Source organism: Hylobates moloch, unplaced genomic scaffold (assembly GCF_009828535.3).
Source record: "Hylobates moloch isolate HMO894 unplaced genomic scaffold, HMol_V3 SCAFFOLD_15, whole genome shotgun sequence".
In the NCBI taxonomy this organism is placed as follows: domain Eukaryota; kingdom Metazoa; phylum Chordata; class Mammalia; order Primates; family Hylobatidae; genus Hylobates; species Hylobates moloch.
Window position 1 is genome coordinate 22,889,158 of NW_026652290.1, and position 14,292 is coordinate 22,903,449.

Genomic DNA, 14,292 nt, shown 5'->3' on the forward strand with positions numbered 1-14,292 from the left:
CAAGTGACTTTAGATATAGCCTTTCACATTACAGTGAATTATATTTTGTTCAGCTTTCTTGTCATGGTAATCCATTTCATGTGTTTTCTTTTCACAGCTGCCATAATACTCTGACTCACCATTGCCTTTTTCCATAATTATCAGCATATTCTCCTTAATCATACGGAAATCTATTGTTTTTGTGCTCACAGCATTACAGAATGTAGACCTGAACGTTTCCGACCATGTCACTACAGATTAAGATGTGGATTCTTTAGAATAGAATGTGTATTTTTAGAACACCATTGTGTTCCCAACCCTTAGGTAAAGATCACTATCATGTAGACCCTAAGGAATCCTTGATTTCAGGCATAGCCTTGCTGAGGAGAGGGACTCACACACACTGGGATTAGAACAATTTGAAGCCTGTGCATTATTTGGGGCTAAACTGAATATGTGACTTGCACATATAGGGAAGATCCTTGTATTTGTAAGATGCTATCACATCACATCCAGTGTTCTTTAACAAGGCATGATCAATTTTGAAATTCAAGTGTTTTATAAGCTTCTGTGGAGAAGCAATAAAAACATACAGTTTTGCATGGTGAAAAAAGAGGTATCTACATATGGTGTGGGCAGGGAGAAGCAAGTGCATTCTATGTTCCCGTTTTATCATCTGTGTTACCTGCATCTTGTACTTATTCTGATTCTGGTTGTCCCTCCCTCCCCTACATCTCCCACTCTGAGGTGGTGTTTTGAATGCTCTTGAAAGTTTGTCACATTTGCTTGATATGGTTTTGGCCTGAAAACATTAGAACTGATAAACCAATTTGTTGTTTATGAATCACTAATAATTTGAGCATGATGGATTTCCTCTAAATGCAGAGTTCATTCTTTCTTTGCCATCTGATGTATTAACAGAAGCTGGTCTGGAGAAAGGCTGAGGCTTCCTCCTTAAGCATGTTCCCAGTGCCAACTGATAAGCAATTAGAAAAAGCAGAGCTGGCATCTGAAGGCTCCTGTGTTCTAGGGTAGGCATCTCCATATCTGATTCCAATTCCGTCGTATTCATTTCTGGTTGCATGACTTTGCTTACTTAAAGTCTCTGAGGCTAAGTTTCTTTGAAGGGTTTTTTGATTTTGCACAGGACTATTCCTGAAATAGCCATGGGAAATGAATGGAGAATAGTTTGTATATATTTTTAAATCCACTAAAATAAACCTTGTCATTTATTCTCTTATTGAACAAAGATTAATTAGAGATGTATTGGACATTATGTCTATAGGAAGGGTGGGAGGTGTGGTACGGTAGAAATTCCAGACAGAGAGAAATGGAGATGATGATAGCTATATTCAGCCTAGCAGGGCCATTGGCCTCCTTGCTAGAAAGTTTGAATTTATGCTGAAGGCAAAATAGGGAGATACGATTTTATGTACTTTAAAGATCCAACTAAAACCGCATGGAGACTGGAGTAGAGAGAGAGGTGAAATGGAGGCAGAGAGCATCCTTAAAAATAATCCAGTGAAGAGATGGTGAGTGTCTGAACTAGGGCTTATGGTATTAGGGATGAGGAAGTGTGGAGACAGATGAGGAATAACTAAGGGATAGAATTGGCATTACTTGCAACATAATTAATGTGGGAGGTGAGCAACCCTGGGGAAGATGCTAAGTTCAGTCTGGGACAAGTTGAGTTTGAGGGCATGCAGGCAGAGTGAACAGTTTTACGTAAGTGTTTGGAGTGTGGGAGAGGGTTTCGGGATATAGCTATAGATCTGGAGTGCAGCAGCACACCATATATAAATAAGGCTCTTTGGGCCACTGAATTGATGAGATTGCCCAAGGAGAGAAAGGAAGACAGCAAAGAATAGAATTCTGGGGAGCAGCAGAACTTAGGGGAGCAACTAAGAAAGGGAGCCAAAAAAGGAAACTGAGAAAGAATAGTCAGGCAGCTGAGAGAAGAACAAGAAGGGTGGAGTCACAGGAAAAAAGAAATTGTCAGCAATAACACATGCAGGGAGATCAGATAAAATAAGAACTGAAATCATCCAGTGGTTTGTGGATCTGGATAAGTAGCTCAGAGAGAAGTCAGATGTGTTTCCAGAAAATGTTTATTGCTTAAGCAAGACCAATCCCTGTGCTAGGGTACTTTGCCAAGGTTTCTAAATTGGCTTTATTTACAGAAGGATTACACCTCTACAAACGCACACAGGTCAATCAATCCACTTCATTCTCAGCCAAGATCATTATGACTTCTTTTCATATGTGCTTTAATTTTCGTTTGTTTGTTTGTTTGTTTAGAAATAGGAGTGTTGAAAAATAACCTAGTTGCCAATTTGGTTATGTGCAACTGTTAAATATAGACGGATAAACAGATGGGTGGATAGATAGATAGATAAGACAGATAAATAGTGGCTACCAAAATGTTTGAGGTAGGAGAGCTTCAGCTACTCTCTTACTATACTGCTAACAATTATAACAAAAGCAATTCTCAACAAAATGTATTGATGGATTCTCAATTTCCTGTCCTAATAGGTGCTCTGAACAATAGCTTGCATGAAAGGAGCACTTGAGGTAAACCTGCTACCTTTGAGAGGCAGGATTGCTACCTTATGGGAGTGGTCAGGCAGGCAGAAATTCTGCATCTCGGCTGGGCACGGTGGCTCAAGCCTGTAATCCCAGCATTTTGGGAGGCCGAGGCGGGTGGATCACAAGGTCAGGAGATCGAGACCATCCTGGCTAACACAGTGAAACCCGTCTCTACTAAATATACAAAAAATTAGCCGGGCGTAGTGACAGGTGCCTGTATTCCCAGCTACTCGGGAGGCTGAGGCAGGAGAATGGCGTGAACCCAGGGGCGGAGCTTGCAGTGAGCCGAGATCCTGTCACTGCACTCCAGCCTGGGTGACAGAGCGAGACCCTGTCTCAGAAAAAAAAAAAAAAAAAAGAAAGAAAGAAAAAAAAGGAATTCTGCATCTCAGTCTCAGGGCACAGAAGCATTTAGGGCTCAGACCTCGCCTACCATACCTAAGGATCCAGGCCTCAGGCCTAGCTATGTGATTTATTCTTCATATAATCATGGGCAATATCTCTAAAATATTTTAGCCCATCCATAATGTTGAATATCAGTATTCTCACCCAGGAATCATCCATTGTGTTAATTAACTGGCCAACAATTTCACCAATGAAAAGCCATTTCTAATATTTGTTATGCAATGCCCCAATGTTAATTGAAATATACCTAGGAGCATTTATGCTGGCCACCTCTACTGTGTGACTTTTATGGGGGAAAACTTGTGACCACCCATGAGGGTGTGAATTCCTGATCAAGGCAATAAACTGCTCCTTCAATGGGATTTAAACCAAAAAACACACATAACTCACTCTTTTTGTCTAAAGAGAATTTTAAAGTAAATAGAAAATGTCATAGGAGGTAGGAAGACTGAGACATCATCGTGAAACCACCAACTACATCTTTGTGATGAATGAAAATATCATTTGGAAATAATATCTGTCACACTAAAAACTAGCCTTTCAGAGTATTTTTATTCTTTTTTTTTTTTTTTTTTCTGAGATGGAGTCTTGCTCTGTCGTCCAGGCTGAAGTGCAGTGGCACGATCTTGGCTCACTGCAAACTCCGCCTCCCAGGTTCGAGCGATTCTCCTGCCTCAGCCTCCTGACTACCTGGGATTACAGGTGCACGCCATCACACCCAGCTAATTTTTGCATTTTTTAAAGTAGATACAGGGTTTCACCATGTTGACCAGGCTGGTCTTGAACTCCTGACCTCAGGTGCTCTGCCCACCTCGGCCTCCCAAAGTGCTGAGGGTACAGGCTTGAGCCGCCATACACTGCCCAGAGTATTTTTATTCTGCCACAAATTTTTGAAATCCTCTCCATAACCAATATTCAGATCTCATTCTCTAATGAACATTTTTGTCAGTGTCCACTCATACACACACACACACACACACACACACACACACACACACAAAAAAAAAAAAAAAACAGCATGATCATCAAATTGCCTGAAGTATACCATCAGAATATTTCACATCTGTGCTTGTACAAAGAGAAATATTCTGATGCTCTGCTGTACCTGCAAGTCATTTCAATCAGTTAGAGGTTCCTCAGCTAACAACCTGAGTAAAGCTATACATGATCAGGTTAAAGAGCGTAAACCCGAATGCTAGCATAGACATGTAGTATTTATATCTTTATATTTTTATATATTTTTTGATTACAAAAATATTAGTATGGATATTACATAACATTCAAATATTACAGAAAAACCTAATGTAGAAAATGAATATCTTCAGTGATCCTATCTCCAAAGATAACTGCTGTTATATGCTTGGTGTGGTTTATGGAAGAACTTTTCCCCTGCAAGAATAAACATATGTAAATACAATTTTTTCTATAGGATCCTAGTCATATATGTTGTTTTACAATTTTTAAAGAATTCACCCTAGACACATCTTCTCATCAGTATGCAGAGATAGTTTTTTAGATAACTTTAGGGTTTCCATTTCCAATGTCAAATTAAAGCCATCCTATTACATACTTTCTGAACACATTCTTTTTTTTTCTTTTTTATTAGACTTTAAGTTCTAGGGTACAAGTGCACAACGTGCAGGTTTGTTACATACGTATACATGTGCCATGTTGGTGTCCTGCACCCATTAACTCGTCATTTACATTAGATATATCTCCTCATGCTATCCTTACCCCCTCCCCATACCCCATGACAGGCCCCGGTATGTGATGTTCCCCACCCTGTATCCAAGTGTTGTCATTGTTCAATTCCCACCTATGAGTGAGAACATGCGGTGTTTGATTTTCTGTCCTTGCAATAGTTTGCTCAGAATGATGGTTTCCAGCTTCATCCATGTCCCTACAAAGGACATGAACTCATCCTTTTTTATGGCTGCATAGTATTCCATGGTGTATATGTGCCACATTTTCTTAACCCAGTCTATCATTGATGGACATTTGGGTTGGTTCCAAGTCTTTGCTGTTGTGAACAGTGCTGCAGTAAACATACGTGTGCGTGTGTCTTTATAGCAGCATGATTTATAATCCTTTGGATATATACCCAGTAATGGGATGGCTGGGTCAAATGGTATTTCTAGTTCTAGATCCTTGAGGAATCGCCACAGTGTCTTCCACAATGATTGAACTAGTTTACAGTCCCACCAACAGTGTAAAAGTGTTCCTATTTCTCCACATCCTCTCCAGCTCCTGTTGTTTCCTGACTTTTTAATGATCGCCGTTCTAACTGGTGTGATATGGTATCTCACTGTGGTTTTGATTTGCATTTCTCTGATGGTCAGTGATGATGAGCATTTTTTCATGTGTCTGTTGGCTGCATAAATGTCTTCTTTTGAGAAGTGTCTGTTCATATCCTTTGCCCACTTTTTGATGGGGTTGTTTGATTTTTTTCTTGTAAATTTGTTTAAGTTCTTTGTAGATTCTGGATATTAGCCCCTTGTCAGATGGGTAGATTGTAAAAGTTTTCTCCCATTCTGTAGGTTGCCTGTTCACCCTGATGGTAGTTTCTTTTGCTGTGCAGAAGCTCTTTAGTTTGATTAGATGCCATTTGTCTATTTTGGCTTTCATTGCCATTGCTTTTGGTGTTTTAGTCATGAAGTCCTTGCCCATGCCTATGTCCTGAATGGTATTGCCTAGGTTTTCTTCTAGGGTTTTTATGGTTTTAGATCTTACATTTAAGTCTTTAATCCATCTTGAGTGAATTTTTGTATAAGGTATAAGAAAGGGATCCAGTTTCAGCTTTCTACATATGGCTAGCCAGTTTTCCCAGCACCATTTATTAAATAGGGAATCCTTTCCCCATTTCTTGTTTTTGTCACGTTTGTCAAAGATTGGATGGTTGTAGATATGTGGTATTATTTCCTTTTTTTTTTTTTTTTTTTTTTTTTTGAGACAGAATCTCGCTCTGTCACCCAGGCTGGAGTTCAGTGGCGCAATCTTGGCTCACTGCAAGCTCCACCTCCCGGGTTCACGCCATTCTCCTGCCTCAGCCTCTCCGAGTAGCTGGGACTACAGGTGCCCGCCACCACGCCCGGCTAATTTTTTAAATATTTTTAGTAGAGACGGGGTTTCACTGTGGTCTCAATCTCCTGACCTCATGATTCGCCCACCTCGGCCTCCCAAAGTGCTGGGATTACAAGCGTGAGTCACCGCGCCCAGCCGATATGTGGTATTATTTCTGAGAGCTCTGTTCTGTTACACTGGTCTGTATCTCTGTTCTGGTATCCGTACCATGCTATTTTGTTTACTGTAGCCTTGTAGTATAGTTTGAAGTCAGGTAGCCTGATGCCTCTAGCTTTGTTCTTTTGGCTGAGGAGTGTCTTGGCAATGCGGGCTCTTTTTTGGTTCCATATGAACTTTAAAGTAGTTTTTTCCAATTCTGTGAAGAAAGTCTTTGGTAGCTTGATGGGGAAGGCATTGAATCTATAAATTACCTTGCGCAGTATGGCCATTTTCACAATATTGATTCTTCCTACTCATAAGCATGGAATGTTCTTCCTTTGTTTGTGTCCTCTTTTATTTTGTTGAGCAGTGGTTTGTAGTTCTCTTTGAAAAGGTCCTTCACATCCCTTGTAAGTTGGATTCCTAAGTATTTCATTCTTTTTGTAGCAATTGTGAATGGGAGTTCACTCATGATTTGGCTCTCTGTTTGTCTCTTATTGGTGTATAGGAATGCTTGTGATTTTTGCACATTTATTTTGTATCCTGAGACTTTGCTGAAGTTGTTTATCAGCTTAAGGAGATTTTGGGTGGAGACAATGGGGTTTTCTAAATATACAATCATGTCATCTGCAAACAGGGACAATTTGACTTCCTCTTTTCCTAATTGAATACCCTTTATTTCTTTCTCCTGCCTGATTGCCCTGGCCAGAACTTCCAACATTATGTTGAATAGAGGTGGTGAGACAGGGCATCCCTGTCTTGTGCCGGTTTTCAAAGGGAATGCTTCCAGTTTTTGCCCATTCAGTATGATATTGGGTGTGGGTTTGTCATAAATAGTTCTTATTATTTTGAGATATGTCCCATCAATACCTAATTTATTGAGAGTTTTTAGCATGAAGGGCTGTTGAATTTTGTCAAAGGCCTTTTCTGCATCTATTGAGATAATCATGTTGTTTTTGTCTTTGGTTCTGTTTATCTGATGGATTATGTTTATTGATTTGTGTATGTTGAACCAGCCTTGCATCCCAGTGATGAAGCCAACTTGATCATGGTGGATAAACTTTTTGATGTGCTGCTGGATTTGGTTTGCCAGTATTTTATTGAGGATTTTTGCATTGATGTTCATCAGGGATATTAGTCCAAAATTCTCTTTTTTTGTTGGTCTCTGCCAGTCTTTGGTATCAGGATGATGCTGGCCTCATAAAATGAGTTAGGGAGGATTCCCTCTTTTTCTGTTGATTGGAATGGTTTCAGAAGGAATGGTACCAACTCCTCTTTGTACCTCCGGTAGAATTTGGCCGTGAGTCCTTCTGGTCCTGGAATTTTTTTGGTTGGTAGGCTATTAATTATTGCCTCGATTTCGGAGCCTGTTATTGGTCTATTCAGGGATTCAACTTCTTCCTGGTTTAGTCATGGGAGGGTGTATGTGTCCAGGAATTTATCCATTTCTTCTAGATTTTCTAGTTTATTTTCGTAGAGGTGTTTATAGTATTTTCTGATGGTAGTTTGTTTCTCTGTGGGATCGGTGGTGATATCCCATTTATCATTCTTTATTGTGTCTATCTGATTCTTCTCTCTTTTCTTCTTTATTAGTCTTGCTAGCGGTCTATCAGTTTTGTTGATCTTTTCAAAAAACCAGCTCCTGGATTCATTGATTTTTTTAAGGGTTTTTTTGTGTCTCTATCTCCTTCAGTTCTCCTCTGATCTTAGTTATTTCTTGCCTTCTGCTAGCTTTTGAATGTGTTTGCTCTTGCTTCTCTAGTTCTTTCAATTGTGATGTTAGGGTGTCAATTTTAGATCTTTCCTTCTTTCTCTTGTGGGCATTTAGTGCTATATATTTCCCTCCACACACTGCTTTAAACGTGTCCCAGAGATTCTGGTATGTTGTGTCTTTGTTCTCATTGGTTTCAAAGAACATCTTTATTTCTGCCTTCATTTCATTATGTACCCAGTAGTCATTCAGGAACAGGTTGTTCAGTTTCCATGTAGTTGAGCAGTTTTGAGTGAGTTTCTTAATCCTGAGTTCTAGTTTGATTGCACTGTGGTCTGAGAGACAGTTTGTTATAATTTCTGTTCTTTTACATTTGCTGAGGAGAGCTTTACTTCCAACTGTGTGGTCAATTTTGGAATAAGTGCAGTGTGGTACTGAAAAGAATGTATATTCTGTTGATTTGGGGTGGAGAGTTCTGTAGATGTCTATTAGGTCTGCTTGGTGCAGAGCTGAGTTCAATTCCAGGATATCCTCATTAACTTTCTGCCTCGTTGATCTGTCTAATGTTGACAGTGGGGTGTTAAAGTCTCCCATTGTTATTGTGTGGGAGTCTAAGTCTCTTTGTTGGTCTCTAAGTACTTGCTTTATGAATCTGGGTGCTCTTGTATTGAGTGCATATATATTTAGGATAGTTAGCTCTTTTTGTTGAATTGATCCCTTTACCATTATGTAATGGCCTTCTTTGTCTCTTTTGATCTTTGTTGGTTTAAAGTCTGTTTTATCAGAGGCTAGGATTGTAACCTCTGCTTGTTTTTGTTTTCCATTTGCTTGCTAGATCTTCCTCCATCCCTTTATTTTGAGCCTATGTGTGTCTTTGCACGTGAGATGGGTTTCCTGAATACAGCACACTGATGGGTCTTGACTCTTTATCCAGTTTGCTAGTCTGTGTCTTTTAATTGGAGCATTTACCCATTTACATTTAAGGTTAATATTGTTATGTGTGAATGTGATCCTGTCATTATGATGTTAGCTGGTTATTTTGCTCGTTAGTTGATGCAGTTTCTTCCTAGCATTGATGGTCTTTACAATTTGGCATGTTTTCGCAGTGGCTGGTACCAGTTGTTCCTTTCCATGTTTAGTGCTTCCTTCAGGAGCTCTTGTAAGGCAGGCCTGGTGGTGACAAAATCTCTCAGCATTTGCTTGTCTGTAAAGGATTTTATTTCTCCTTCACTTATGAAGCTTAGTGTGGCTGGATATGAAATTCTGGGTTGAAAATTATTTTCTTTAAGACTGTTAAATATTGGCCCCCACTCTCTTTTGGCTTGTAGAGTTTCTGCGGAGAGATCCACTGTTAGTCTGATGGGCTTCCCTTTGTGGGTAACCCGACCTTTCTCTCGGGCTGCCTTAATATTTTTTCCTTCATTTCAACTTTGGTGAATCTGACAATTATGTGTCTTGGAGTTGCCCTTCTTGAGGAGTATCTTTGTGGCATTCTCTGTATTTCCTGAATTTGAATGTTGGCCTGCCTTGCTAGGTTGGGGAAGTTCTCCTGGATAACATCCTGCAGAGTGTTTTCCAACTTGGTTCCATTATCCCCGTCACTTTCAGGTACACCGATCAGACGTAGATTTGGTCTTTTCACATAGTCCCATGTTTCTTGGAGGCTTTGTTCATTTCTTTTTGCTCTTTTTTCTCTAAACTTCTCTTCTCGCTTCATTTCATTCATTTAACCTTCAATCAGTGATACCCTTTCTTCCACTTGATCAAATCGGCTACTGAAGCTTGTGCATTTGTCACGTAGTTCTTGTGCCATGGTTTTCAGCTCCATCAGGTCATTTAAGGTCTTCTCTGTGCTGTTTATTCTAGTTAGCCATTTGTCTAGTCTTTTTTCAAGGTTTTTAGCTTCTTTACGATGGGTTACAACATCCTCCTTTAGCTCGGAGAAGTTTGTTATTACTGATCATCTGAAGCCTTCTTCTCTCAACTCGTCAAAGTCATTCTCCATCCAGCTTTGTTCCGTTGCTGGTGAGGAGCTGCATTCCTTTGGAGGAGAAGAGGTGCTCTGATTTTTAGAATTTTCAGCTTTTCTGCTCTGGTTTATCCCTATCTTTGTGGTTTTATTTACCTTTGGTCTTTGATGGTGGCGACGTACAGATGGGGTTTTGATGTGGATGTCCTTTCTGTTTGTTAGTTTTCCTTCTAACAGTCAGGACCCTCAGCCGCAGGTCTGTTGGAGTTTGCTGGAGGTCCACTTCAGACCCTGTTTGCCTGGGTAACACCAGCAGAGGCTGCAGGACAGCAAATATTGCAGAATGGCAAATGTTGGTGCCTAATCCTTCCTCTGGAAGCTTCGTCTCAGAGGGGCACCTGGTGTCAGTTGGCCCCTACTGGGAGGTGTCTTCCAATTTGGCTACTCGAGGGTCAGGGACCCACTTGAGGAGGCAGTCTGTCCATTCTCTGATCTCAAACTCTGTGCTGGGAGAACCACTACTCTCTTCAAAGCTGTGAGACAGGGACATTTAAGTCTGCAGAAGTTTCTGCTGCCTTTTGTTCATCTATGCCCTGCCCCCAGAGGTGGAGTCTACAGAGGCAGGCAGGCCTCCTTGAAGTACAGTGGGCTTCACCCAGTTCGAGCTTCCTGACCACTTTGTTTACCTACTCAAGCCTCAGCAATGGCGGACACCCCTCCTCCAGCCTCGCTGCCATCTTGCAGTTCTATCTCAGACTGCTGTGCTAGCAGTGAGCGAGGCTCCATGGGTGTGGGACCCTCTGAGCCAGGCACAGGATATAATCTCCTGGTGTGCCATTTGCTAAGATTGTTGGAAAACTGCAATATTAGGGTGGGAGTGTCCCAATTTTCCAGGTACCATCTGTCACGGCTTCCCTTGGCTAGGAAAGGGAATTCCCCGACCCCTTGTGCTTCCAAGGTGAGGTGATGCCCCGCCCTGCTTCGGCTCACACTCCGTGGGCTACACCCACTGTCCAACAAGCTCCAGTGAGATGAACCTGGTACCTCAATTGGAAATGCAGAAATTACCCATCTTCTGCATCACTCATGCTGGGAGCTGTAGACTGTAGATGTTCCTATTCGACCATCTTGGAACCGGAACTCTGAACACATTCTTTGCAGCAGGCACAGCAGTTTAATTAATATGGAAAATAACAATAATAATAATAATGTAGATTGAATGTTTGTGTCCAACAAAATTCATATGTTGAAACTGTAATCTCATTGTGATGGTATTTGGAGGTGAGGCCTTTGGGAGTTACTAGGTCATGAGGGTGGTGGAGCCCTCATGAATGAGATCAGTGCCTTTATAAGAAGAAGCCATAGAGCTAGCTATCTCTCTTTTTGCCATGTGAGGATACTAGGAGAAGTTGGCAGTCTGCAGCCCAGAAGAGGGCCCTCCCCAGAAGCCAACCAGGCTGGCACTCCAATCTTGGGCTTCCAGCCTCCAGAGCAGTGAGAAACAAATTTCTGTTGTTTATAAGTAATTTCTTATAGTAGCTCTAACTAAGGCTAATAATAATAATAAAGAAAATATTCACAGACATAATCAGGAAATATTTCTCCGGGGCCTGACTTAGCCTAAGCTATTTCTATTTTTTTTTTTTTTTTTTTTTTTTTTTTTTTGAGATGGAGTCTTGCTCTGTCACCCAGGCTGGAGTGCAGTGTCACAACCTCGGTTCACTGCATCTTGTGCCTCCCAGGTTCAAGCAATTCTCATGCCTCAGCCTCCCAAGTAGCTGTGACTACAGGCATGCACCACCACAACCAGCTAATTTTTTTACTAGAGACAGAATTTCACCATGTTGGCCAGGCTGGTCTTGATCTCCTGACCTCAAGTGATCTGCCCACCTCAGCCTCCCAAAGTGCTGGGATTACAGGCATGAGCCACCGTGCCCAGCCTATTTCTACTTCTTAGAGGCCCCACAAAATGATAATGAACCAGATGAATAGTTTCTATGTAGCTTTTGAAGCAAACACTACAGGGTTGGTTGGCATATATATATTGCTAAGCAGGCAAAGCTTAAATTATGGCCTTCAGATGCCAATTTTTACATTGGTTTCTAAACCCATAACTTCATATAACTTCATCCTTATCATCAGGAACCCAGTGTCTCAGGGTCCAAGGACACCTTAGGTTGAGTACCAGCTCTACTACTCAGCAGCTGTGTAATGCTGTGCAAATCATCTAACCTCTCGAAGCCCCACTTTTGTTACCTATAAAATGGGCCTAATGCCTTCCCCACAGAGGACCTAAAAATTAAAGATCAGGCTCAGGGTCTGACCCATTGAGTGACACTGAAAGCCCATGGCTTTCAAGAAATGTTACTTCCTTACTTCCAAATCCAAACTTGCTCTAAGGGAGTGATAACTGACTCTTAATTGTTGTAGGCACTATATTAGATATTGCTGAGTACACATTTTCACTCTTTCCACTAAACTGTGATTTTCATTTTAGAAAAACTGTGTAATGATTTTATTGTTGTTAATCATTTGTTTTCCCTGAAGTGAAATGCAGAACCCAGGCTAGTAGCAGATAATAGCAGAGCCACTGTGGTTGAAATGGGGAGAGGGGTTTGGGGCTGACCCACTTGACATTCTGCACACCTGAGCCTCCTCTGCAGAGCAGAGCACTCCCAGAACACAGCTTGAAAACCTCTGCATAGGCCATCATGCTTCGCAGGAACTGTTGCAAAAGGATCTCATTTATTAATGAGGCCATATCACAGGTTAATAACTCATTACGATGTATCCTCTCAATATGTTTGCATTTGCCTATTACCTAACTCCGAAGAAAGTGTTTCTAAATATGAATATTGCAGCATAACACCAATCAGCTAGAGGGTATTTATTTTTCCCAACTTGGGGATGAGCTGAAAGGGTGGAGCAGTTGAGGTGTTGAGTGCTTCTCAATATTTCTGTTTTCACCAACTGTGAAAAACTCTCTCTTGATTACCCATAACTCTGGCTCTACCCAGAGAGAGGTAAACTGCTTTGGGCTTTGGAAGGCAAGAAGAAAATGGCTGTGGGTCTCTGTTTGTGCCCCATCTTATGGGAAGAGGCTGAGAGGGCAGAGATATTTGCTCAATCAACAAGGTGACAGCTCTTACAGTACCTGGAGGTGGGCAGACCTTCAGGACATCCTATGTTAATCCGACAGCAGTTTATGGATTCATGAAAAGACCAGACAAACCTATATTTAAAGGGATTGCCCTTGGGGCAGACATCCGATTATGGACCAATGTGTTAAAAGGTGAATAGAAAGGCAGTACAACAAAGTAGTTAAGAGCAAAGGCTCTGGAATCAGAGGATATTGGAATTCAGCTCTGATATGGTTAGCTCTGTGACCTTGAACATATTCCTTACCCTCTATTAGGCTCAGTTCTCTCGACTGTAAAATGAGAATAGTCATATTGTTTACTCACAGGGTTGTTGTGAGATTTAAAAGACATAATGCATGTAAAGCCCTTAGCCCAGTGCCTGCTACTTAGTAAGGACTCAATAAATATAGCTATTAGTATTCATGTTGGCCTCCTTATACATTTAACTTTCTCCCCATTTGACAAGGTGAAAATATATTTAAGAGTACTTTGTGTCATTGAATTGATACTACAGTTTCTTTAATGCTTAGAATTATCTGAGGTATAAGATAATACTTATTAGGAGAAATATTTCATTGTATCATTTAGTAATGGATGGTTACACACATTAAAACCTCAATTTAATGTTATGTAGAATCACATGCTAAGGATCCACAACCAGAAATATAATCACCTGTGTAGACTGTACTTAGGTTACTTGGATATGCTGGCAATTATTAGTGGAAATAGAGAAATCCATTTTCAAGTGCTAAAGAAAGAGAAAGAAAGAAAAAAAAAAAAGCCAGGATTGAAACTTGACTGACTTAGGTTGCTAAGACCTTAACTTTTGTCATATAGTAATTTTGAGCATACCATCTTTGCATCCCATCTTTGCATGGCTTTTGCAATGCCATCTTTGATTGCAGTAATTCTGTGCAATAAACTTTGTTCAGTATCCCACTATATTCCCAGGATTCTGCACAATGAGAGGGGACTTGGCTATATCTATAATTCAACCAAATTATTGAGAAACTATTGGGTTTGAAGCACTGTTATGTATTATTATCTTAAAACACAATGTTCCTATAGCATTTAGTGATTTTAAAATAATTTCTTATATATATTTTCACATTTGATTCAACTTCTTTGAATCCCATGAATTATCTAGGTGAGGATCAAAGTTTCTAATTTCTATTACTTTTGTTTTAAATATGTACTACCTAATGTAAGATCTAGAATACCAGTCTGTGTCCAGACTGCTGACCAATCGACCCACTCACCTATCTTCTCATTTGTACCTCTTC

General features: G+C 40.6%; 1 protein-coding gene across 15 annotated transcripts in view; it reads left to right on the forward strand.

Moving 5' to 3' along the window:
- Positions 1–14,292, forward strand: part of CTNNA2 (catenin alpha 2) — a 1,201,677-nt gene that overhangs the window by 752,811 nt on the left and 434,574 nt on the right. The window lies entirely within an intron of this gene.